We start from the raw sequence: 25,659 nt of genomic DNA, 5'->3' as shown, positions 1-25,659 counted from the left end.
CCGATAATCAATTAATCGACCATACTGCGGCCAGAGTGTAGGCTGCTGCTAGGCTGAGCAGGAGGGATGGGTGTTGCAGGGGGCGCCCTTAGGCGGCAGCAGGCTGAGGCAGCTGAGCTGACAGTGGTGTGAATGCAGCAGCTGGCCGCCTGGTCAGCACACCTATACTGCCCTACAAAGGCAAAAGACCATAACTCGCTAGAGTGTGGAACTGAGAAAAATGACTTTAAAGATTTTTAGTTGTCCAGTCACATTAATTATATGTAGGACACTGAAAATTTGGCAACTAGATGATTTAGTAAAGAAAATTAACTACAGAAAATTGTTTTAGCTGAAACTTGACTTTTGACCCCTATTTTGAAGTTACTGCACTCTGCCTTTGTATTGTCTGCAAAAAGTGAGACGTCATGCCAAGGCAAAAGGCAGTAACTTCAACATTATCAGTGTTTGGTTGCTGATCACCATTTACAAAATCATTATAGTAACACCTGTATAAAATCTAGTGATCATGGCATTTATTTTGGATGATTTAAAATTACTCATAGCCACTATGATGTGCTTTGGTTGCAATCTGATGGCATTATTAATACATTAGACATGACACAATACCCCAAGAAAAGAGTATCTTTAATTGGTGTGCAGCAAAACTTACAGGTTGACTGCAAAGTGACACTGAATTATATGAATAAATACAAGAAGCATATTTCTAATGAGTAAACATATTAATTTAATAATGGAATTGTCAGGGTTCTGTCACTTCGGTCTAGCTTTCTCTTGGTTTGGTGACAGAGTCCTGACACTCCTGTATTTTGTCTTGTCTGAGCACGCGGCTTTGAGCATGTTCAAGCTGCGTGCTCTTCTGTCCCTGTCATTTTCTGTGTGGGGCCTTGTGTTCGGGTCCCAGCACTTCTGTCTAGTTGGGTTTCGGTTTTGTGTTGGGATTCAGACATTCATGCTCCTTGTGTTTTGTGTTCTGTTGTGAGTGCACGGGATGAGCATTCGCTCATTCTTGTGCACTCTGTGTTGTTGTGTGTGTGCGCTGTCCTGTCTGTGTGTTTTGTGTTGTGTAGCATGCAGCTGGTGTTTTACTTGCTGCATGCTTTCTTTTTGTCATGTTTCGTGTGAACATACAGTTTATGAGTTTTCATTAACTGCATGTTCATGTCACGTTTGGTGTGAGCACATGTTCATGTGTTTCTTTGTCCCATGTGCTCATGTCGATTGTCTAACCCCACCCACCTTGTTTCCTGATTATTGGTTCATTTGCCCCACCTGTCTTCTCCCATTACCCTCGTTTGTTTGCTCCCCATTTAATCTCCTTGTGTTTGCAATCCTGTGCTGGATCGTCGTCAAACCTTCCTCGTCAAGCATTCCTCATGGTGTCCTGCTCGTCAAGTCTCAGTGAAGTTTATGTTAAGTCAAGTCTTGTTTTTCCCCCTCGGGGTTGTTTTGTTTGCCTTGTTTTATTTTATTTAATAAACCTTCTGATCACTCATTGCTGCATTTGAGTCCTCTTTCAGTGTACCCTGACAGGAATGCACAGATATAAGGGATATAACAAAGATGGAACAAATCATGTACAAATTAAAAATACATGAGATTGGAATAAGACATTATAAACTATGTACAAGTAAGTGAACTTGGAATCATTTTATGTTGTTTCCTGGTGTTCTTACTCCTCATCCTCCTCAACATTGCTCTCAGGCAGTGCAGACCAGAAAGCTCTCCTGTTTGGGGGCATAAAAGGACATATTTTTTTGATTATGTCATACTTCTTTGCTGCTTCTTTCCCCCGGTCATGTGGTCTCAGGAGAGAGGGCACCTTCAGCTCGAACTTAACCCGGAGGAAGTCCAACTCAGTAAAGTGATCCTCCTCATGTTTTTTTTTTTTTAAAGAACAGGCTCCTGGAGCCACGTCGAAGCTGAATTACTGCCATCTCTCCTAACTTTGTCGCCTTCTTAATCTTAACAGCAGAGTGGCCATCCTTCCAGTTCAGCACATCCACATTCTTCATCTCGACCACTTCCACCTTCCTGGAGTTTGAGCATGAAACAACACTTACAAAATCCTCAAAGTCATACACCACTCCTCCAGGACAATTTCTCATCTCCTGCTCGACGCCATGGTGAAAACTGTCAGCACTCATGAAAGTGGGTCCCTTCTCAAAGTATTTTAAGGTGATATCCTCCATGGAAGTGGTATCACCATTAACAAGGCAGACCAGGGAGTAGTGTTGTAGTACTCGAGATCGGTCTTGGTCTCGAGACCACTTTTTAAAGGTCTTGGTCTCGTCTCGGTATCGACCGCATTTTTACTCGGTCTCGTCTCGGTCTCGGGCGAAGATGACTCGGGATTTTGTCTCAAGACCGGTCAAGTCCACAGCTGAAGGCATATGAAAAGCAGAGAACTCCACCCTGCGCGCACTCTCTCTGTCTTCAAAATAAGCAGATAAGCTCTCTCTGATACTTCACATATTGCGTGTGTATGAATGCTGCAGGTGGCGGATCGTTTTTGGCCTCTTCTTACAGCAGCTGGAATGTCGCTAGGTCAGTTTGATTGTTAACAATTTGGCATGATCAAGATGACTACACCCAAGATGGCAGCATGTCCACCACTGTCTACATTCCTGTCTCTGTCTGTGTGATTGTCATTAATGTTATTGTCCCTTGACGGTGCTGTCTCTGAAATATTGGACTTGCTTCGAGAACTAGTCCATCACACATCGAACTTGGATTTAATTGAAGTGAAACTCTCCTGACGTTTCGGATGACCCGGACAGCTCTGTTAGTGCGGAATTTGGATCCTGCTCAACGGAGCCAAATCGCCAACACGGCATTGAATCTTAAGTGTCCAAACTTCTCATGAGAAAGGGAAGTGCTTTTTTCTTGTCTTTGTGTCTTGTTTCTCTTCGTTTTAAAATCCGGCGGGTCCTGATTTTTGGTCACTTCTTTCACAGCATTGCTTCATTGGGCTTGGTTTCCTGTTTATATGTGACGTGATGTAACGTCATCTGTCTCAGGAGTTTCGGAAAATCTGGACTGGATTACTAGCGCATCGGCTAGAAACGGAACGTGCAATGGCGCTGCCCTTTTTCGTAATGTGTTTACTAACCTTGAGTGGAATGTATGGAAGCCCGCACCGGACCAACTACTCCCGTGCAGGTCTTTTAAATACAGTCTCAATACGCTGGGGGACGTGCACATCTGTTTGTGCGTCAGACATTAAATCAATGCACCTGCCTCTGTTCTTCTCCTCTGACACTGTGGACTTGGCCCGTCTGATCAGTGTTATGGTTTTACAAGACAATTTTACTATTTCTGAAAGCTGCCTTCGTAGCTTTGTACTAAAAATAATTTCAAAGAATGAATCCTCTATTCAATCATTTAAATCACTTAAGCTGAGGTGTTTAATCGTTCTGTTGCTGTTGATTTCAGGAAATGTGCAACCCAATCCAGGCCCAGACTCTGCTATATGTTTCAATACCCCTGTTGATTTTAAATCCAGGGTTGGCCTTGGTTTTATTCACTTGAACGTTCGAAGTTTGATTGCAAAGATAGATATGATTCGTATTTGGGCACACTCTACTGAAGCTGATGTAATTGTTTTATCAGAAACTTGGCTAAGCAAATCTGTTTTGAATGAGGATATCAGTATTAATGGTTACCATGTATATAGAACTGATCGTCCAAGGAGGGGTGGGGGTGTTGCAGTATATATTAAAAATAAGTTTCGTGTAAATATGCTTCTCTCTAAATCAGTGAGTAAGCAATTCGAATTTTTAGCTCTTGATCTTGAGGTCTCCAGTAATCTCCACATTACTGTAGTTGGTTGCTATAGGACACCATCAGCCGTCAGGGATGCTTTGCCTTCTTTAATGCAGCTTTTATCAGGACTAAATCAGAACGAAATAGTAGTTATTGGAGATCTAAATTGGAACTGGTTACATCCAGTATCTGATGATTTTAAAGATTACTGTAACTCGCTAAATCTCTTTCAGCTCGTTGACAGTCCCACTAGACCGAACCTGAAATGTCCAGATAAATCATCTTTAATTGATCTTATCCTAACCAACGTTCCTCACAAATACTCTGTAGCTTCTGTTTTTGCAAACGACATTAGTGACCACTGTGTTGTTGCCACGGTCAGAAACACAAAAATTCCCAAAAATAAACCACGTGTCATTATTAAGCGCGACATAAAACATTTTTCAATACAAGGGTTTTTATATGACCTGTTTTATTTTGATTGGGATAAAATTTATCTTATTGCAGATGTTGATAATGCTTGGAAATTTTTTCATGATGGTTTTAAAGAAATTGTTGACAATCATGCTCCACTCAGGAAATTTAGAGTAAAAGGCCGAAACAATGCATGGTTCACTGTAGATTTAGCCAACTCTCTTCATGAGCGTGATAAGGCCTGGGCAAAAGCCAGGAAAACAAGCTTGGACTCTGATTGGCTGCTCTTCAGGAGACTGCGCAATTTATGCACCGTGGCTATCAGAAAGGCCAAAGCTGACCACTTTCTTATAGATACTTCGAATAATTTAAATAACCCCTTAAAATTCTGGAAGACGATCAAATCCTTAGCTGGAAACAAAACAGGCATTGAGCTGCCACCATGTATTATTAAGGACTCACATAAATTATCCGATAAGGCTGAGATGCTTGACTGTTTTAATGAGCATTTCATTGCCTCTGGTTCATTATTTGATTCACTCAACATTTCACATCAGAATCATCCTAAAGGAAATTCTCATGGTCATTCTGGAGTCAGTCATTCTTTTAGTTTTAAGCCATTTTCAGTTTCGGAAGTACATAGAGCACTCACACTTTTAGACATTAGAAAATCGCCTGGTCCTGATAACTTGGAGCCTTATTTTCTACAGTTAGCATCTGATTTTATTGCACCGCCTTTGACTTATCTTTTTAATCTTTCTCTGGACACGAATGAAATTCCACTTATATGGAAATCTGCATTTGTACTTCCTCTGTTAAAAGGAGGCGATCCGACTGATTTAAATAACTACAGACCCATCTCGAAACTGTCTGTCCTGGCCAAGGTTATGGAAACTCTGGTAAACGAACAATTGAAAGAGTTTCTAACTATTAACAATATTCTGTCTAATTTTCAATCAGGTTTTCGTCAAAAACACAGCACAACTACAGCAGCCCTAAAAGTAGTAAATGATTTTATTGACTGTTTAGATAAAAAACAACATTGTGCAGCTCTTTTCATTGACCTATCGAAGGCTTTTGATACTGTGGATCATGCAATATTAAAACAAAGACTCCTCAGTGTCGGGTTGTCAGGAAAAACTGTTTGCTGGTTTGAAAACTATCTATCTGGTAGATCCCAGTGTGTACAGGTAGATGGTTTAACCTCCAGCCCTCTTAGTATAACCAAGGGTGTGCCCCAGGGGTCAGTGCTGGGACCACTTTTATTTATTTTATATATCAACAATCTGGATCAAAATGTCTCCAACGCAAATTTTCATTTCTATGCCGATGATACTGTGATATACTGCTCTGCATCAACTCCAAACCAAGCTCTTTGTCGCCTTCAACTTGCTTTTGATACTGTACAACGTACCTTATTCGATTTAAAGCTTGTTTTGAATAACGACAAAACAAAACTTATGTTGTTCTCAAATGCAAAATCAAAGTCACAGAACCTTTTACCCATCACTACTTCTCAGGGCTCCGAGATTGAGTCTGTCTCTAAATTCAAGTATCTTGGTATCCTAATTGATGATTCACTCTCTTTTAAACCTCATATTCAACAGTTGGTAAAAAAACTAAAGCTGAAATTGGGTTTTTATTTTAGAAACAAGTCATGTTTTTCTTTTGAGTCAAAAAGGAGGCTTGTTGCTGCCACTTTCTTGTCAGTGCTGGACTATGGCGATGTTATATACATGAATGCTTCCATCACAAGCTTGAAACTGTTGGATTCTGTTTATCATGGAGCTCTTAGGTTTATCACAAACTTTAGAGCACTTACTCATCACTGTTCTTTGTATGATCGGGTTGGTTGGTCTGCATTGTCCACCCGTAGACTTAATCATTGGTACATTTTTATCTACAAGGCAATTCTTGGTCTGCTTCCCCCATACCTCCAATCTTACATCAAAAAGAAAGGTACAGGAAGATATTGTCTTCGTTCTGAGGACTTATTTTTATTATCTGTCCCTCAAGTCCGGACAGAATTGGGAAAAGGGGCTTTTAAGTATGCGGCACCCTGCACTTGGAATCAGCTGCAAAATGTGCTGAATCTTAAGGAGCCGGTTTCATTGGTTGCTTTTAAATTACTTTTAAAAAACATGGAAGCTACACATACTGGCTGTAGATGTTATGATTGACCCAATTATGACGGAAGATCATTGCCGTTGTTTATCGTTTGCGATAATATGTGAAATTCTGATTTCTTACGACTTTATAATTATTTATTACTTGTACAAATTGTTATATGTTGATGTCATATGTTATATGTTTTTATGTCTGAAACCTTGTTAAATGTGCTGCTGCCTCTCTTGGCCAGGACACTCTTGGAAAAGAGATTTTTAATCTCAATGAGTCTTTTCTGGTTAAATAAAGGTATAATAATATAATAATATTAAGCTAAATCAAAAGTTCAGAAAACCGAATCCATGTTGAACGTTGCACGTTCGGACAACTGTTTTGAAGTACTGCTCGGTGTGAATTGCGCTAAAAAAAAAACGTTTGACCAGCTAAACAGCTGACATTAATCATACATTAAATAAACAGGAAACAATTTCTATCCAGTTATGAAGTGTTTTCTGTGTGACAAACCTTCCGCGATGTTCTGACAGCCGTGATTCACACACAACGGGTCTGCTAATGTCCGATTCACGACCAAATGACTCATTTGAACCAAATCATTTTAACGACGGTAATAAGAACTGATCTGTTCAACAATGAACTGAACGAATCAGTTTAATCATTTACTCAGAACACCTCAGAAATGAGAACACAAGTGTGCTTACCCAATTTAGCAAGAGTGGAGAGTAAGAATTATTAGTTTTAACTATCCACAGTATTTCAGCTTATGTATGTTGAATGTGTAGTAAATAAAGTCTAAAATCATTTAGTTTAGACTGGAGTGGGGTGAAAACAGACCAAAGTTGTTTGTTAGATAGCTGATCATTTTATTAAATTGTATATGGCAGAAAATGTGGCTATTTGTAAACTGTTAATGCTATTTCTAATATTGATATGATTATATACCAAGACAATTCAACCTGTTGGAACAAAAGAAACATCAAGATAAGAGATCATACATAATATGAGATATAAACTTAAGATAATAAAAAATAATTGTTTCGTTGCATTTAAAAAAAAAAAAAAAAGGTGTGTGTGTGTGTGTGTGTGTGTGTTTAGGTCTGTCAGCCACCACCAAAGACCATTTTTGACCCAGGAAAAACCCTGCACATGTGAGATATTTGTTAAATCAAACTGTAGTTAATCAAAAAATGCAAGTACAGGGTTTCTTTTCCTTGTTGTTGCACAATAAAGCTGCACAATAACATTTTCAATTTGTAAATGAAAAATATGTACATATATAAAATAATTAGCTTAAGCAGTATACTAATGCATATCTGTATGATACATATTCCACCTCCTGTTATTCACATTCATTTAAGACATAATGGACTGTGTCTGAGATTAATACCTCATCCAGATTCGCATTCTTAGGGAACTTTGAGTTTAAAAATGGGATTGAGCATTTTTCACAAAACAAAACAAAACAAAATGTCAGTTTGGTGTTTGTGTCCACCATAGACTGTAAACAACATGGACACGTCGTCTTCAGTGCCTCCCATTGATGAAAAGTTAAGTGTTATTAGAAGAAAAAGATTAATTTCCACAAAGCTGCAATGCCTTTTGATTATTTGATCAAAACTTCTCTCATGGTACACTTACACACCCACACATACGAGAGAAGTGCCAATCATATGCATATTCCACATTTTATCATAAGTGTGGGGACATGCATTGGTCTCGGTCTTGACTCGGTCTCGGCCTGTCTTGGTCTTGGTCTTGACTCGGTCTCGGCCCTTCAAAGTCTTGGCCTTGTCTTGGTCTCGGCCCTTCAAAGTCTTGGTCTTGTCTTGGTCTCGGCCCTTCAAAGTCTTGGTCTTGTCTTGGTCTCGGTTTAGGTGGTCTTGACTACAACACTACCAGGGAGGTTAGCAGGCACCAATTCTTATTTTGGGCAGAACAGTTGTCCACCCAAAAGATGCTGTGACATATGTCTCGTTCTTTCTTCAGTGCAGTCACATATGCCGAGGTGATCTCTGCTGCACTTCGGCCTGCCATGCCCTCATGCCAGACCACAGAGATGGTATTTTTCTTATTTTTCTTCTTGCCTACAGAGGCAAAAGTCTCATGGAATGCCACGATGCGCTTTGTGAAGATAGATGTTTTCAGACCAGGCATACGAGGCCACATGATTACTTTTTGAAGGTCCACACTCTTCACTAATGTGTCCTCTGGCCAGTCCTTCTCTGCATCAGCCTGGTATCTCATCCTGCTCTGCACGGCAGACTCTTTATGCCCACACCACCTCTGGCACTGTAAGCAGTCCATGTCATTGCCATCTCCATCATGGTCTTTTTTTATGTGCTGATCTTGCAGTAAGCACTCCTCACATTCCTCCTCTCCAAGCTTTGCAAAGCTAATGTTCTCATGCTTTACAGCTTTGCGGTAGCTCTCATAAGAGCAGCTGTTGCCTTTTTCTAAATAATCATCATACATCAGCTTGAAAGTAATGTCGCTAGGGAGGTAGCTACGATGTGGGGCATGCTCCCTACGATAGTGGCTCACTGATGGGTGGAAGGATTTAATATGGTCATATACAGACTGCATGTCCAGCTTGTTGGCAGGTGTATGTCTTCCTCTTTGGTCTCTTGTGATCACTTCATTTCCTATCTCCTTCCCCATCACAGAGAGGACCAGACTGTCATTTGTCGGGTGGTACCCCAAAGTGGCCAAGAAGAACATTTTACAGACCTGCTGTGGAACCTGATCTTCATTCTTTAACCTGTAGGCAAAGGACCTGCCACGCCGACTTGTCTTTCTATCCACAGATTTTGCTGTTGGTACTTGGCTAACACTGTGGAACATGAATGCACGTCTGTCTGTGTAGTCCATGTCCCAGTACATGTTCCAGATCTCCTTGCGTCTCTCCTCACTAAATTTGTCTGTGCATTTTCTTCTGCATTTCTGGCAACATGGATCCCTCATCGGTGGGGCTTTGGATGGAGTGAGGATGGGCTCTGGTGCTGGCAGTAGAGCTGTGGATGGAGTGAGGATGGGCTCTGGTGCTGGCAGTAGAGCTGTGGATGGAGTGAGGATGGGCTCTGGTGCTGGCAGTAGAGCTGTGGATGGAGTGAGGATGGGCTCTGGTGCTGGCAGTAGAGCTGTGGATGGAGTGAGGATGGGCTCTGGTGCTGGCAGTAGAGCTGTGGATGGAGTGAGGATGGGCTTTGGTGCTGGCAGTAGAGCTGTGGATGGAGTGAGGATGGGCTCTGGTGCTGGCAGTAGAGCTGTGGATGGAGTGAGGATGGGCTTTGGTGCTGACAGTAGAGCTGTGGATGGAGTGAGGATGGGCTCTGGTGCTGACAGTAGTAGAGCTGTGGATGGAGTGAGGATGGGCTCTGGTGCTGACAGTAGTAGAGCTGTGGATGGAGTGAGGATGGGCTCTGGTGCAGGCATTAGAGCTGTGGATGGAGTGAAGGGAAACTTCATAAGAGCGACAAGGGTGGTGTCAGGTGTGCTGCAGAACAGCTCATCAGAACCAAACTCAAGGAATTTTGCCACCACAAGGAACTGTAAAGATTAGAGCATATTTAATTATTATTGAATAAAAAAATATTTTTATTATTATTATTATTATTTGCCACAAGGGACTGAAATAATTAGAGCATATTTATTATTATTATTATTATTATTATTATTATTATTATTATTATTATTATTATTATTATTTGTAAGGCGTCAAGGGGATTTGGAATAGGAAATTAAATAATATTTTTTATCCAATACACATCCAATATCCAATCTTTTTTAAAATTTTTTTTTTATTTTTTTTATTTGATTGATCAATGTCTATGACATATTATGCACAGGCCTACAAAGTGCCGATGGTTAATCAAGGGTTAAGTTTGGCTACCACACAGCACTGACTGGATTGGATTAGATTGGCCAATCATATACTATAATGAAGAGTAATGTGACTTTGACTTTGTTTTTCTGATCTTAACGTAAAGTTATACGTGTGTGAATACCGTTTTGCAACCAACTATTATTTACTGCAACGTTTTTAATGTTTTTATCTGATACAAAAGGATATACAAACGGCTACATATAATTGATTTTACATCGAACTGAATGAAAATCATCTAGCCTAAAAGGACGACTTTTGGATTTATGTGAACGCCAAGTAGGAAAAATGCACAGAAGGCTTGTGGATTGTTTTGGATTAAACCTCTTCAATGACATTCATTGCCATGGATTTCATCAGGTTTACAAGAAAAGGTAGGATATGGATTTAATTGCGAACTGTTAATGATTGTATGTGATCGTACACTGTCACAGCATTCGAGTACACTCTCGTGCAACTAGTGGGCAGCCCCAGAATGTCTGACAGGCTGGCGCTTAGTGAATATTCTGCATTATGAAAATAAGAAAGAAACAAAAAATTCTTTAAGAGTGTTTACTTTTTTTATTGCTTGTTAGTTATCTAGTCTTTGCTTGTTTAGAGTGCTATATCTGTTTGGTAGTCTATTCATTGGATAACTAGCCTTTATGCTATAGGCTGCTAACTAAGCTAAATGAATTGATTACAGTAACGTTAACTGTTATATCAAATTTGTTCGCATCTTTTGTTAAAATTGCTTACCTTCATCCTGACGTCTGCGTTTCAAAGCCATCTCAAGCATCATTTTTCCTCGAGAGCAATATGCCATCCTTAGACGCTATAAAAAGAACCACTCAGCAATATTTCTTTATCTACAGTTTTATTCAGATGAATGTGTGTCAGAAGTGCTTCAGTGACAGATGTATGACAGGACATAGGCTACACCGTAACTTAAACGCGGCAAACTTTAATGGACAGTAAAACAAAGGCAGAACACCGTAACTGCAGGCTGGCACAGTAACTTCATTTCGACGCATGGCTAAACAAAGGCAGAGTGCCGTAACTCCGTTTGAGCGTTCCAAAACAAAGGCAAAGAGCGGTAACTGCTCTTACGGTGTGTACTGTGGTCCATTGTCTGTCATTATTTCATCTGGACGACCAAATAAAGACATGTAACTTTGCATTTTTTGTGCAACTGCATGTCTGCTTACTGGCATAGGCATTTCATCAACCAATGGATACTTGGAATACCTGTCCACGGTAAGTAGGTATTGATGTCCATGTATTTCAAATATATCAGATGATAGGTATTGCCATGGCTTTGTGGGTGTTTTGTGTGGAATGAGAGGTTCTTTTGGTGGTGCATCTTGATTTTCTGCACAGGTACTGCAAGATCTGCACATTTTTTCAATGTCTGTATTTATCTTAGTCCAATATACTCTTTCTCGAGCCAACCTGCGTGTTTTTTCAATTCCTTGGTCGGCTGCATGGAGTTGAGTCAGGATGTCGCTGGTCATGCATTCTGGTATAAGAACTTGTCTGCCCTTAAATACAACTCCTGCTTCTATGGCAAGTTCGTCTCGGAAAGGCCAGTAGCTGCGTAGATCTTTTGGCAGGTCTTGAATCCTGTCTGGCCATCCCTGATGTATGATTTCTTTCAGAGCACTGAGCTTGGGGTCTTTTGCGGTCTCATGTCTGAGAATCTCCTGCTTGTTTGGGGAGAAGTTTACAATTGCAACAGTATGATGCTCAGGGTCTTCAAATTCTGTATCCAGCCCATCAATGCGTTCATCAAGTTCAATGTCTTCATTGTTTTCAGGGTTTGGCAGGCGGCTGAGAGTGTCGGCTAGAATCATTTGGCTTCCAGGACGATACACGATGCTGTTTTGTATCCTTGCGTTTTGATCAGCATGCGTTGTAGCCTGGGGGGAGCAGAATGCAGAGGTTTTGTGCATATGGTGACGAGAGGTTTGTGGTCATTTACTACGATGAATTATTTGCCGTACAGGTATGTGTGGTATCGCTGCATACCATACACAATAGCAAGCATTTCTCTTTCAATGTTGCTGTATCTTGAATGACATTCAGTTAGCGTCTTTGAACCAAAAGCAATGGGTCTGCTGTCTTGCGCCAGTGCTACACCAATGCCTCTCTGTGATGCATCCACCTCCAGTGTGAGGGTGATTGCTGGGTTGTAGTACCGTAAGCAGGCATCAACAGTCAATGTTGTCTTTAGGTCATCAAAGCATTTCTGATAATCAGTATCCCATGTCCACTGTGAGTCACTTTTTAGCAAACCTCTCAGGTTGTGGGCTTTATCCGCAAACTTTGGTATGTAGGGTGACAGGTAGTTTAGCATGCCCATGAATCGATGCAGGTCATCTTTGCTTTGTGGTGTTGGCATTTTTTGTATTTCGTGGATTTTGGCTGGATCTGGTCTGATGCCTTTGTCTGTGTACAGGTTGCCGAAGAAAGAAATGCTCTGCTGTTTGATGACACACTTATCACTGTTAAACACCAGGACTGTTTCCACAGCTCTTTCCATTAGGCTTATCAGATTCCTGTCGTGATCCTCTTCGTCAACTCCACATACTGCAACGTCATCTGCTATGCTGATTACACCATGAAGACCTTCAAGAATTTGGTCCATTTTGGCTTGGAAAAGGTCTTTGGACACACTGAGACCGAATGGTAGACGTCTCCAGCAGTATCTGCCAAAAGGAGTGCGGAACGTAGTTAGAATTTGTGACTCTTCGTCAAGATGTATCGACCAGTATCCAGCTTTTGCGTCTAGTTTGCTGAACACTTTTGCATTTGCAAATTTTGGGTTTAGTTATTCCACAGTTGGAATTTTGTGAGGACACCTCTTCAGGCTCACATTTAGTTTCTGGGGGTCTAGGCAGATTCGAAGTGAACCGTCTTTCTTTGTGCTGAAGGCAAGACTCAAACACCAATCCGTGTGCTCTTCAACTTTTCGCAGGACTCCCTGATCGATAAGTTTGTTCAGCTCATTTTGAAGCTTGTCCTTGATGTGGATGCTGCATTTGCGTGGTGGGTCGATGAATGGATTGGCACTTTCCTTGAGAATGAGCCTAGCTGTGCCGCTGAAATTGCCAATTTTGTCAAATTGGTCTGGATATTTCTCTTTTAGTTCACTGATGCTTTTTATGTGTCGTTGGGTACTCTCTTTTGATTGTCTTCCTTCATGTCCTCGTGTTTACTGTCACAAGGTTGAGAAGCTCACTTGTGGGTAGTCCAACCACAGCTGGTCCAGGTACGTCAACAGTATAGAATTTTGCATCTATCCATCTGGAGTTTTTGTATTGGCATGGCATATTGATGGTTCCAAAGCAAGCAATCACATCACCAGTGTATGATGTTAATTTCACATTGGATGCTGGTTTTAGGTGCTCCATGCTTTGTGGTGATGCACCATACATCTGTTTAAACATACGCAGTGGAAGTGTGTTTCCAGATGCCCCAATGTCTATTTTCAGGCGAGGCGTATATCCATGACCTTGCAGAAGAGGTGGTTTAACATTCAGAGTTGTAAATGCCTCATCTCTGGGTGGTTTAACATGGATGCTATGCATTCACTTTGCACTAATGGTGATGGAGTAAAAGTGTTTTTGGTATGTATACTCATCATCGTTTTTAGTGCCGTCTAAAACGTTGATGCTGTGTTCGTTTCTGGGTTTGTAGTCTTTTCTTGCATTTGTTTGGCTTTGGTATATGTTGCGTGTTCGTGACTTACTTCTTCTGAACTGACTGGATTGCTGTCTCTGTCGTCTGCTCTTTTTGCAGCATTTTGCCCAGTGGCCTCTGTTACCACACATAGAGCATGTATCATTGTATGCAGGGCACTGCCTTGGCTTGTGATTTGTGTCACAGTTTTGACATGTTCGTCCTCTTGTTATAGCATGGACATTTTCAGTGTGTGTCATGCCAAGCTGCTGTATCTGTTCGTTACCAGCTGCTAAGGCTTCACATTTTCGCCCGTCTGCTTGTATGTCAGCAATGGGGTGACCTTTAGGCTTACTATATAAATCATTTCTTAAAGCATCAAAGGGAGTACTGGCAATGATAAGTTCAACTAGACGTTCATTGAGCTCTTCATCAGTGAACTGACATTTCAGTGCTAAAGTTCTAACTCTAGTCACAAAGTCGTCGATGCTCTCGTTTGGTTTTTGGCTATATTGCATGAGATGGAGCCTGTGGATTCTGAAATTCACATGTATCTTTAGTTGTCCTTCAAAGAAATTCCACAAGGTGTCAGGTTTTCTCTTATCTGCATCACTAAGCCCACTTGCATTGAGTCATTTAAATCCTTCATCACCAATGCCACGACATATTTTCCTAGCTTGTTTTGCTTCATCTGATATTTCTTCATCTTCCAGGTAAATATTCATTTTTTGTCTGAATAAGGACATTGCTTCACTCAGATCGGGGTCAGACCAGTTCATCATTGGTAGGTGTGCTGCCATGTTAACGTTTATCTTTTACTCACGTTGAAGGTAGTTGTGTAGTGTTGTGTTCTCTGGACCATTAGCAATTATCACGCAGACAATGCTCGTTCACGGTCCCACACAGACATACAAGAGATCGCGTCATGGACTGATCTCCCGTTTAGGCGTTCAGCACAGCTGGACACGATTAAGCTAGCGTCTCACCTGGAACTCACGCGATAGCAGTCCCCGTAAAGACCCACTCCCTAAAGACACACAAAGTCTGACCAACTCCTGACTGACACTCCTGAGTTATAAATATAACCATACAAAACTTGTCTGACCTGTCAATCAGGGTGACTGGCGGACATAAGGTTATTTTTTGAGTAGAAGGAAACACGGTTTTAACCCCCCCCCCCCCCCCCCAACACACACACACACACACACACACACACACACACACATACACATAAACACACTTTTCCAGAAAATCTTGTTTAGAACTTATTATGTTATTTTGATACTCTGCCAAACACTAACAAAAACAAAACATCTATTTTGATCTCTAAGTTTTGAGTTTAGATGATCATCACGGTCATGCTCATGTGAGATTGCACTTCTTCTTCATCATTGTTTATTGATTTAACCAGGAAAGTCAGTTGAGAACAACTTTTCATTTACAATTACGACCTGGCCAAGAGGCAGCATAAGCAGATGCAATAAAAACATAGATATTTTGGCGATCCCATCCCATCCGACATAAAACAGCGATGTACATGGACTGCTTATCATAGGTTCATGTTCACCACACAGAATTTAATTATTAAATTATCCTGCTTCTTCGAAGTTCTTCCATATAACATTGAGCCCAACACAGCGGTAAATCTACATTAACTTCATTCACACACAGGCTTATTACCTTGTTAGTTGCAGTGGGTGACTTACAACAAGCTAACGCTAACTGTACCAAACTATAATCACTAAAACATCAGACTTGTACATGATCGCTATCATATTTTTTTTTTTTTTTCCCCTTTTTCCATTGTTGCACTTTGAGATTCTTTGGAATGAAAAGTGCGTTATAACTTAAATCTATTATTATTATTATAATTGTTTATCTTTGGTGATGTAATAATGACTCAGCATCGCATATATCAAAAGAGAAATAATGTCATCTGATGTTTAAAATGAATAAAATAGACTAGACAGATCTAACTAGAGATCCACAAATACTGAACTTTGCTCTCTCCCTACCAGCCCACCGTTGGTGAGGTGTGTGTGTCGGTGAGATGCGCGTGTGTGCGTGTGTGTGTGTGTGTGTGTGTGAGTGAGAGAGAGATGCACAGTGGACATTTTTTTTTTTTTTTGCCCATTTGCGTTTTTAGTATTTTACTACTTACACAATAGGTAATGATATTTTTGATATACAGTATAGAGTACAAAAATGCTGAACACAATTTAGATTTTAATAAATAAATCTACTTTAGTTTTAATAAATTGTTCACCTGTTCGGGAAGTGTTTTGTCATGTTTTGACAATAAAGGATAGTTTAAAATGTCTCGGTTACATATGGTAACCCTCGTTCCCTGAAGGAGGGAACGGAGACGTACGTCGGATGACCGACGAATTGGGATCACTTCTGGGAGCCCCTATCAGCTTTGAGATATAGAAAATGGGCCAATGAACATTGGCATGCATGCTTTGCATATCGCACCCTGCCCCGCTGCACGGGTATAAAGCGGAAGCGATCGCCACGCACTGTTGTTTTTCACTGAGGAGCCGGACTAGTGGCTCGGCCTGCAGTGATGGTACAGCAACTGTGGCGACGGGATGTACGTCTCCGTTCCCTCCTTCAGGGAACGAGGGTTACCATACGTAACCGAGATGTTTCCTTTCCGGTCACTACGATGTCCCTCGGACGAATTGGGATCCCTATGGAAAACGCCACAGTTACTACAACTTCCAGCGGCCTGCCGAAAACCCTTCGGACCCCGTCTGTACGGGTGGGGAAATTCCTGCAGGGAGAGTCACACTGCCATCCCACAAGACCCATTCAGCGGAACTATTGGATAACTCTGGGAAAGCGTGCCCAGGGGGCCGCTGCGGAAGCCACACTACCCCAAAGGGGGATGCCATGTGGAAATTACACGTATGGACCGGTCGTGGGCAGTACAACATACGGAAGTCCCAAGGGTGGCCCCGGCCCTATTTGGGCGGGGGACAATCACTGCACTGAGACGGCAGAGCGGGCTCTGCCGAGGGAAAGACACGGGCTCGCCGTAGGGAGCCGTACCGTGGAGAATAAACATATGGGACCGCCGTGGGGGTCACAATATATGGAACCCAGCCTAACACAAGTTCCACCAATGCATACGAGTGTTAGACCTGGCGTCAGACGCTACGCCACGTCTGACTGCCGCGGGTTGCGGAGGACTCAAAAGGGTTCGCCATTCTGGGGAACTCGACTGGAGCATATAAGCACACGTATCCGTTCCATGAGGAAGGGAGTGGCACAGCAATCCGACACTAGAACGGGCACTCCTGTGCTACCGCCTATGGGAAGTGAGTACACGGGAAGATACCAGCTCTACATGTAGGCTATAGAATCTAGCGAATGTGTTGGGTGTTGCCCAGCCCGCAGCTCTACAAATATCTGTCAGCAAGGCGCCACGAGCCAGCGTCCAGGACGAGGCTACACCCCTGGTGGAGTGGGCTCTAATCCCGAGCGGGCAGGGCACGTCTTGGGATTCATATGCCAAGACGATGGCATCCACTATCCTGTGGGCCATCCTCTGCTTGGAGAAAGCCTTTCCCTTCTACTGGCCTCCGTAACAGAAGAAGAGCTGCTCTGAGGTCCTAAAGCTTTGTGTTCTGTCCATGTAAGTCCGAAGGGCTCGGAGGGGACAGAGAAAAGCCAGGGCTGGGTCTGCCTCCTCCGAAGGCAGCGCTTGCAGGCTCACCACCTGGTCCCGAAAGGTAGTGGTGGGAACCTTGGGCATGTATCCAGGCCGGGGTCTCAGGATCACGTGAGAGTTGTCCGGCCCGAATTCCTGGCACGATTCGTCGACCGAAAATGCCTGCAGGTCCCCTACCCTCTTGCCAATGCAGTGCATTGACCTGCCAATACAGTCAGGAGTACCGTCTTTAGAGACAGGATTTTTAACTCTACTGACTGCAAAGGCTCAAAGGGAGGTCTGTGCAGTGCACTCAGCACCAGAGACAGGTCCCAAGAGGGTATAGAGGGGGGGTGAGGCGGATTTAATCTCCTCGCGCACCTCAGGAACCTGACGATCAGGTCATGCTTCCCCAAGGACTAACCTTCTACTAGCTCGTGATGGGCAGCGATTGCGGCCAAATACACCTTAAGGGTGGAGGGAGACAGCCTCCCCGCCCCGAGAAACCAATCGTCCAACCTAGAAGGTTCGGGATGTGGTGGAGGGTTCCACTCAAGCCCGACCCTTTTCGGCGGCCCAGGAAAGCATAGCTGTCAACTCCGAGTCTGAATCGACCGTTGCCACTCTCCCAGAGGGAGGCAGTACAGCCGAATCTTCACCCCTGAGGACTGAAACTCCCCGTCTGATGCAGCGATCGACATCTGCTCGTCCGCGGGTGCCCCTAAGGACACCATCATACGCCCATGAGAGGGGCCGATGGAATCCTCCGGAAGCAGCGCTTGTGAGGGATTAGGGTCCCGCGGAGGATCGCTCGATGGGTTTCCCCTTACCGTAATCCTTTGGTCACCCCGGCCATCCGTCGAAAGTAGGCTTTCTGGGTATTCTGCTGGGCAGGAATAGACCTAAATCGAGCTATGGGTAGGGGGACTCCACCCTCCCGAAGGTACGCGAGTCTCGACCTAAGCGCTGAGATAGTCATGTTCCCGCAGTGAGAACACAAACTATCCACAAACGCCGCCTCAGCGTGCTCTAAGCCCAGGCACCTGATACAGCGCTTGTGACCATCAGCGGGCGACAGGGTATGACCGCATCCAGAAACGCACGGGTGGAAAGACATCTTGAAAAAGATGGCATGTCACCCGTGTAGCTCTTTTTGTGAGGAAATCTGCTCTTTTCGCGCTGAAGCACCCAGGGATTGACTGCGGCAGAATGACAGGTTTGTAGTGCAGCCTGTTTCTGCTGTCACCAGAAAAGGAACACGCCCACGAACCAACTGTGTGTGTGTGTGTGTGTGTATGTGTAGTGCAATTTGCTCATTTTCTCAGTTTTGCTGTTAAAACAGCAGCTCTCTCAGCAGCAGTGAGATCGCTGTCGCGCTGTCTTGTGCCGTCTGGCCAAAACAAGAGCGATTTTCCCCCGGCACACGCTTTCTCTCTCTCTCTCTCTTCGCTGTTTAGGAAGGCAGTCAGATGCTTCATCAACGCTGTTCGGCTCCGAAGTGAATGACAACAGTGCGTGGCGATCGCTTCCGCTTTATATTTGATATGCAAAGCATGCACGCCAATGTTCATTGGCCCGTTTTCTATATCTCCGAGCTGATAGGGGCTCCCAGAAGTGATCCCAATTCATCGGTCATCCGACGTACATCGTAGTGACCGACTGAAAGGGAACCACAGTTAACTGTCTGTTTTCTACATATTTCACTCAGGAGCAAAAATATGCCTGTAATCTTTAAAGAAATAAAGATTTTACATTTATCGTGTAATAATATTACACGATAAATGTAAAATATTTTTTGGTACATATTTATTGATATCGACTGATATGGAAAATAATATTACACGATAAATGTAAAATATTTTTTGGTACATATTTATTGATATCGACTGATATGGAAAATTTTATCGTGATAACTTTTTTGGGCCATATCGCTTAGCCCTATGTTGAAGATTTCTTCAATTTTGTTTTATTTGCAGTTAAAACTAAGCGAAAACAAACTAAGGCCTGCAATAAAGCCAGTGCAGTGGTCAATGAAGAACTGAATATATCAATTACGGTGTTATCTGCATATACGTGTATATGAGAATGACCTCTAGCAACATAAATATTAAAAAAGTATAGGGCCCAGTGTACTTCTTTGTGGAACCCCTTTAAATAGGGGCAGGGGATCTGACCAAAACTCCTCCATCCTTATTAATTGTGAAAGACCAGAGCAGTAACTCTTGAACCAAGCCAGACAGCTCTCAGAAAGTTTGATACCTCTTAGCCTATCCATCAGTATGTGGATGGACATTATCTGCATTATTATCTGCATGCGCTTTAAAGCCATATCAGTCTAAATGTCTGATATTTTTTTTTTTGCGCGCACATATCTGAAACACATGCACAGAAAGCTGACTGTCAGGCAGAGCATCCAGAGCATTATGAGTATTCAATTAAGTAATCTTTCAAATGTCTTATTGTGCTTAAGTTTGAAGTTTCAGCTCAAAATACAACACAGATCATTGGAATGAAATGTACATCTTTAAATGCAAATGAGCTGCTGCTCCCCACCCTACTTTTCCAGAAAAGCTCGTTTAGAACTCGTGCCTTGGATACTCTGCCAAAAGCAACAAACATCTATGGTGATCTCTATGTTTTGATGATCATCTCAATCGCCTTCATGCTCATGTGAAATTGCACTTCTTCATCATTATGCAAGTTTATTATTTGCATGCGTTTTAAAGCCATGTCAGTCTAAATTTCTGATATATGGTTTTCTGCAAGCACAATTCCAAAACACGTGCACAGAAATCTGTCAAACAGAGCATCCCAAGAGTATTAAACCAAGTAATCTTTCAGGTCTCATTGTGCTTAAGTTCACAAACACAGTATGTTAGTGCCTTAGTGATTTTTAGGAGCATCAAAACAAACAATTAAAATGAATTCATCATGAAAAAACTGCTTTGAATGACAGAAACCAACTTTGGGAAAAACTTATTTGAAGTGTAACTTGGTTGTTTAGTTTGTCTCGCTTCCATTAGAAAACCCGGAGGGGTGGGAGTTATGACCTATACTGTGATCAAGGGTGATCGAAGCGCAGAGGCTTCAGTTTCTGAGGAGGGCTGCAGGCTTAATATAAGTTAATACAAATTTTAAAAAACACATGAGTATTACATGACTTGTTAGATGACTTTGAGACACGTACAGGTAGGGGTTCCATCCATCCTGTAAAGTAATCGAGCATCCCTTATTTATGAATCAAATGCGTTATGATACGGGATGCATTTTGTCAGATTTTTCAAGCCCTTTGATGTTCAAATCATTAAAACGAATGGCAGCATAGTTCGTTTTCATTGTAATATTTAAAAATTCACCTGTGGTGTAAAAAGGATCATGTTAAAAGTCCACATGTTCAGCACGTTTTTACCATAGTAACTATCGCTCTACCACGGCGTGTAGTAAAAGCACAGGCATATGCTTCTCCCAGCGTAACTGTAGTTTTACTGTGGTATGGTAAACAAAACATTTGCAGTGCTTTTACCACAGTAACCATAGTTCTCTTTCAGGCAGTACACTCTGAGTTACATCAGTACTGACAAATGGGGGTTTCGCTAGAAGCCAGATGCCTTCAGTCTCAATCAAAACGATCCAATGGCATGAAAATGCTATGGGTCTGTGGTATTTGCATAATGCAACTCTGGGTATAAACTGCATTGCATTTCTGCTTCGGAGTCGAGTGTATCACTTGCCTTCTGAGCTTCTCTCTACAATTAGGCAAGTGACTCGTCAGCTGTGTCTATGTTTCAGCACGTTCCAGTGCGTTCCACATTCCTGCCGCAGATCCCTGCACAGATCAGTCACAGAGTGTTTGTGTTTTCCCTTGGCGCTTCGGCCCTGCAGTTTTTTCTCTTTTGAAAGAGTTAAGGAAGACTTTCTTCCTGGAGATGCTGGAGGAAGTGACCAGTTCCTGATGGGCACCTTTTGCTGTCTGTAATTGTTCTCGTGCGACCTCAGCCTTCACTTTCCTTGATGGAAGCATGGCTAAGGATGCCTGTCCACAGCCTGTGGGTTCCTGTCCACTTTAGTGACAGAGGCCTACGCAGCTGCGGGCCAGGCCGCGTCTACTTTGCATGCCATAGCCCTCCAGCATTATACAAAAAAAAAGAGACATGCACGAGGGTGGTGCTGACCCATGCAGAAAGTGTGCACCGCCATTGACTTTGCTACAGAGCGACAAGGTTCACGGTGCAGCCCCTAGGTCAGGTGATTTTCACTTTGGTGCCACCTTTGGCTGAGTTTGGCACTTGCGGGACTCTGAGCGAATCTGTTTCCTCGACTCCCCCATTTACTCCAGACCAGACCCTTGATGGCATGGTCGAGGACCTTGCCCAGCAGTTCTTAGCCGCCTTGAAGCAGCCTGAGGTGTATACTGCCGTACAAAGGCAAAAGGCCGTAACTTCGTCTTTGGTCGAAAATGAGTTATTGACATTTTTGGAAAATTAAAGACCTCCTTTATAATGTGTATAAATATATCTAGTCAATTCCGTTGTTTTTTCGAGAAAATAATGGGATGTCTTAACAGTAACTTCCAAAAGCCCAGGAGAAACCAAGGCATGCCCATATAGAAATGTAATATATGTCTATATATGAAATATCAATATATGCGATATATGTGATATATAAAGTAAAAACATATACGAAACATATTAGAAATTGGAACAATTCCATATATTGACATATAAATGAATCCCATATATTATATATGTTAATGTATGTATAATACATATTTTGACATATAGGTCTCATATATGAAATATCCTAATATGCTCATATAGAGTAAAAACATAAATGCACATATATGCACAGCATCAGAAATTCCATATATTGACATATATCTTTAGTCCACATATTATATATGTTTAAATTATACATGTGACAAATCATTATCACTGTCAAATGTCGTAGAGTCTTAAAATCTATACTATGTATAAAACAAATGACATTTAAAATATAAAATATTTATAATGTTACTTATTGTCAGGTGAGGCAAGAGATGAAGGACTCAAGGGTGCAGAGGTTAATGGGCTTTTTATTAGACTTCAAAAATAAACAATCGAAACAAACAAACCCCTTCATGCTTGTAACTGGCTCGCCTTAGTTTTTTATACAATAAGAAATCCTCAAAAAAAAAAAACAGGAATTCACTTTTGCCAATAGTTTGTGTTCAAACTAACTGTAAGATTCTCAATGAGGGAGTAAAAATAAATTGTATCTATTTAACCACTGAATGAGATAACATAGTAACAATTAGCACATGGATGGAAATCCAAGACAACATTGTAAATATGGGCACATAAAAATGTGCATTTGAACAAGATTGTAAAGCATTAGAATGTACAATTCACTTAGCTCTCAAACACAATGTGATTCCAGGCATTTTCACCCATTCTCCATTGCCATGCCTCTCCTGCTACTCGTAACCTTAAAACCACTTCCTCCATTTGTTGCCCTCTAGAGGACAGGATGAAAAATTTCACCCATGTACCAGGGTAACCGTAACATGCTACACAGAACAAAACATGAAAGTACACGCCAAGGCTAATGATGAGCACAAGCCGCATGCTAAACAAACAACCCTAAACACATGGACAAAAGAGTGTATACTGCCCAAGCAAAACTAGATGCTCACACGAGACCAAGCGAATGCTCAAACTGTACACTTACAATGGGGAGAAAAACACACATGGAGCTTTTAATGTCCAAAGCCTGAACCAAAACCAAATTATGAAATGCCAGGATTCAAACACCACTATATAAATCCATATAAAATCCTATACAAGCATACTGAATGTTTGCATATATTATGTTTAAATAAACTTACATATATAAATTCAACATATATTATTTACATATATGGCATTAACATACAGTACCATATAAAAAATCATCATATAAATAATTTTAATATATGTATATATAATAATTATTTTATGGGTATTTCATACATGGTATAAACCTATATCTTCATATACTGTGAGAATGTATATATGCGCTAATAATGTATTGCCTTATATGAAACATATGACATCACTACTCGGATATAGGGACATATATGTACATGTATTACATTTCTGTATGGGACAAGTGGCTCTGATGCAAGTGCGGGCGACACCCATTGACAGTGATTTACAATCCCCTGCAGAACTACTCTTTGGTAGACCTATCACCACACTGCTACCGAGTCATGCAGATCCGGGGAAAACTGGAACACAGACAGCACCTGGAAAAAATGACGACACGGATGAAAACACATCATGATCAATGCAGTGGTAGAGACTTACCTCCATTGTTTCGTGGACAGTGTGTAAGAGTACTGGACAAGGAGAGGAAAACATGGCGCCCAGGGACTATTGTGGAGAGCTGCAAGGAGCCAAGAAGTTACCTTATCCAAACACCAAATGGAAACACAATCATACGTACCAGGAGCCATCTCCGTAAAATGTATTCTACACACACAGAAAATCCAGAAGAAGGTACAATTCGCTGAAACACCCAAAAAAAGATGTGGTTGAACAAAACCACAAGAATCCAGCTGAAAACAAAGTCACACAACCTCTTGAAACAAAAACTGACAACACAGGCACTGAGACAACAAGACCAAAATGCACAAGATCTGGACGGATCATAATCAAGCCAGTGCAATACAAGGACTATGTGTGAAGCTGAATGGAATGTCAAGCAATACAATAGTACCAAATAGAGACTGAATGCTTATTTCTGCACACTTAACTAAACAGGTTATTATTGTTCATTATTGTCATAGTGTGCACCCTATTAAAAATTGATCGAATTGTCTTGGTTACCTGAAATGTTACACACTTATGTTAAACAGGGGGGATGTTGTGATACGTAATATGTGATGATGTAATACGCTGTGTGCGTGTACCGGATGTAGTGTGATGTTAAGCACGTTGATACCCAGTAAAGATGTTCCTAACTACCTCTGATGCTGTCCAGTAATACTTCAAGTGGATAAAGTCGTTATTTTTTTGCACACAAAAACTATTCTCGTCGCTTGGTAAAATGATTGTACAGCCACTGTAGTGAGATGGACTTTGTAGCGTAGTCTTTAGGGCCTTTTATGGGTCTTGTGAGTGGGTCAGTGGAAATGTACTAAATGCTAATGGAGGCCTTTTTGAAACCTTTCTCAGCCATCAGCTTTCAACAAAAATATCTTCATTTGTGTTCCGAAGATGAACGAAGGCGTTACGGTTGTCCAGCAACATGAGGGGGAGTATTTAATGAAATAGTTTTCATTTTGGGGTGAACTAACCCTTTAAGACAAAAATACCAAAATATTCATCAAGCCAAAGAATCCTCATTACCGACATTTTTTTCCCCATTTTACCCCATTTTTTCTTCTCAACAATTTTAAAAACGTTCTAGAACGTCCAAATCTGTGTTTCCAGATAGAATGATAGGATCTATGTTAAAAGTCAAAAAAATTATTTAACTCACAATGAAGGTTTTTGCAAGTTGACCTGGTGGGGAAAGAGAGCATCCTAAATGTGTTAATGGTTTTACGAAAATTGCTTTGTCTAGATTTTTAAAGAAGTTTAAAGACATTTTATCAAAACCTTTCTAGTGATTCTCTGGGTCACAAAACAGTCTATAGATTTAGTGCACATACATTTGTCTTTATTTTTGTTAGAGAATAACTTATGTTGTTATTTTTTAAAGAAATGATGTTTCTTAAAAAACTAAGTTCGGGAGAAGCACGTGCAAATGATCTACCTAATCATGATGTCATTCCAACCAGCTGTCAACAATCAGTAATCATCATGTCTACCAATCAGCTCAAGTAGAGGATCACATAAATAGCCAGTCAACTCACCAATGTTCCTTGACAAAGTTTGCAGCATCCCTCCACCACCCCTTCTACCTCACACGCACCTGGTTAACTTTCCTAACCAGAGATACGGGGGGAGTACTCTGGGTTCGGGCCAAATACCGAGCTCGGAGCCCTCTCCTCGGACAGCACGCCAAATACGCATACTATTTATTCTATCTGAATTATTTGTAAGTGTGAACTCGTGAAATGGTGTGTGTGTGTGTGTGTGTGTGTGTGTGTGTGTGTGTGTGTGTGTGTGTGTGTGTGTGTGTGTGTGTGTGTGTTGCG

General features: G+C 41.7%; 1 protein-coding gene and 1 long non-coding RNA gene across 5 annotated transcripts in view; both read left to right on the top strand.

The window, feature by feature from the left end:
* The window catches only part of LOC137083079 (ictacalcin-like), a 107,646-nt gene that overhangs the window by 35,761 nt on the left and 46,226 nt on the right, over positions 1-25,659 (top strand). The window lies entirely within an intron of this gene.
* The window catches only part of LOC137083747 (uncharacterized), a 73,296-nt gene that overhangs the window by 30,267 nt on the left and 17,370 nt on the right, over positions 1-25,659 (top strand). Inside the window, exon 4 of one of the 3 annotated variants that reach the window (XR_010906590.1) lies at positions 23,683-24,526. The exons of the other annotated variants lie outside the window; for them this stretch is intronic. This is a non-coding gene — a long non-coding RNA (uncharacterized lncRNA). Of the gene's footprint in view, positions 1-23,682; positions 24,527-25,659 lie in introns of those variants that run through there. 3 annotated transcript variants of the gene reach the window in all.

Source organism: Pseudorasbora parva, chromosome 7 (genome assembly GCF_024679245.1).
Source record: "Pseudorasbora parva isolate DD20220531a chromosome 7, ASM2467924v1, whole genome shotgun sequence".
Lineage (NCBI taxonomy): Eukaryota > Metazoa > Chordata > Actinopteri > Cypriniformes > Gobionidae > Pseudorasbora > Pseudorasbora parva.
This window is presented reverse-complemented; position numbering and strand designations above follow the sequence as displayed.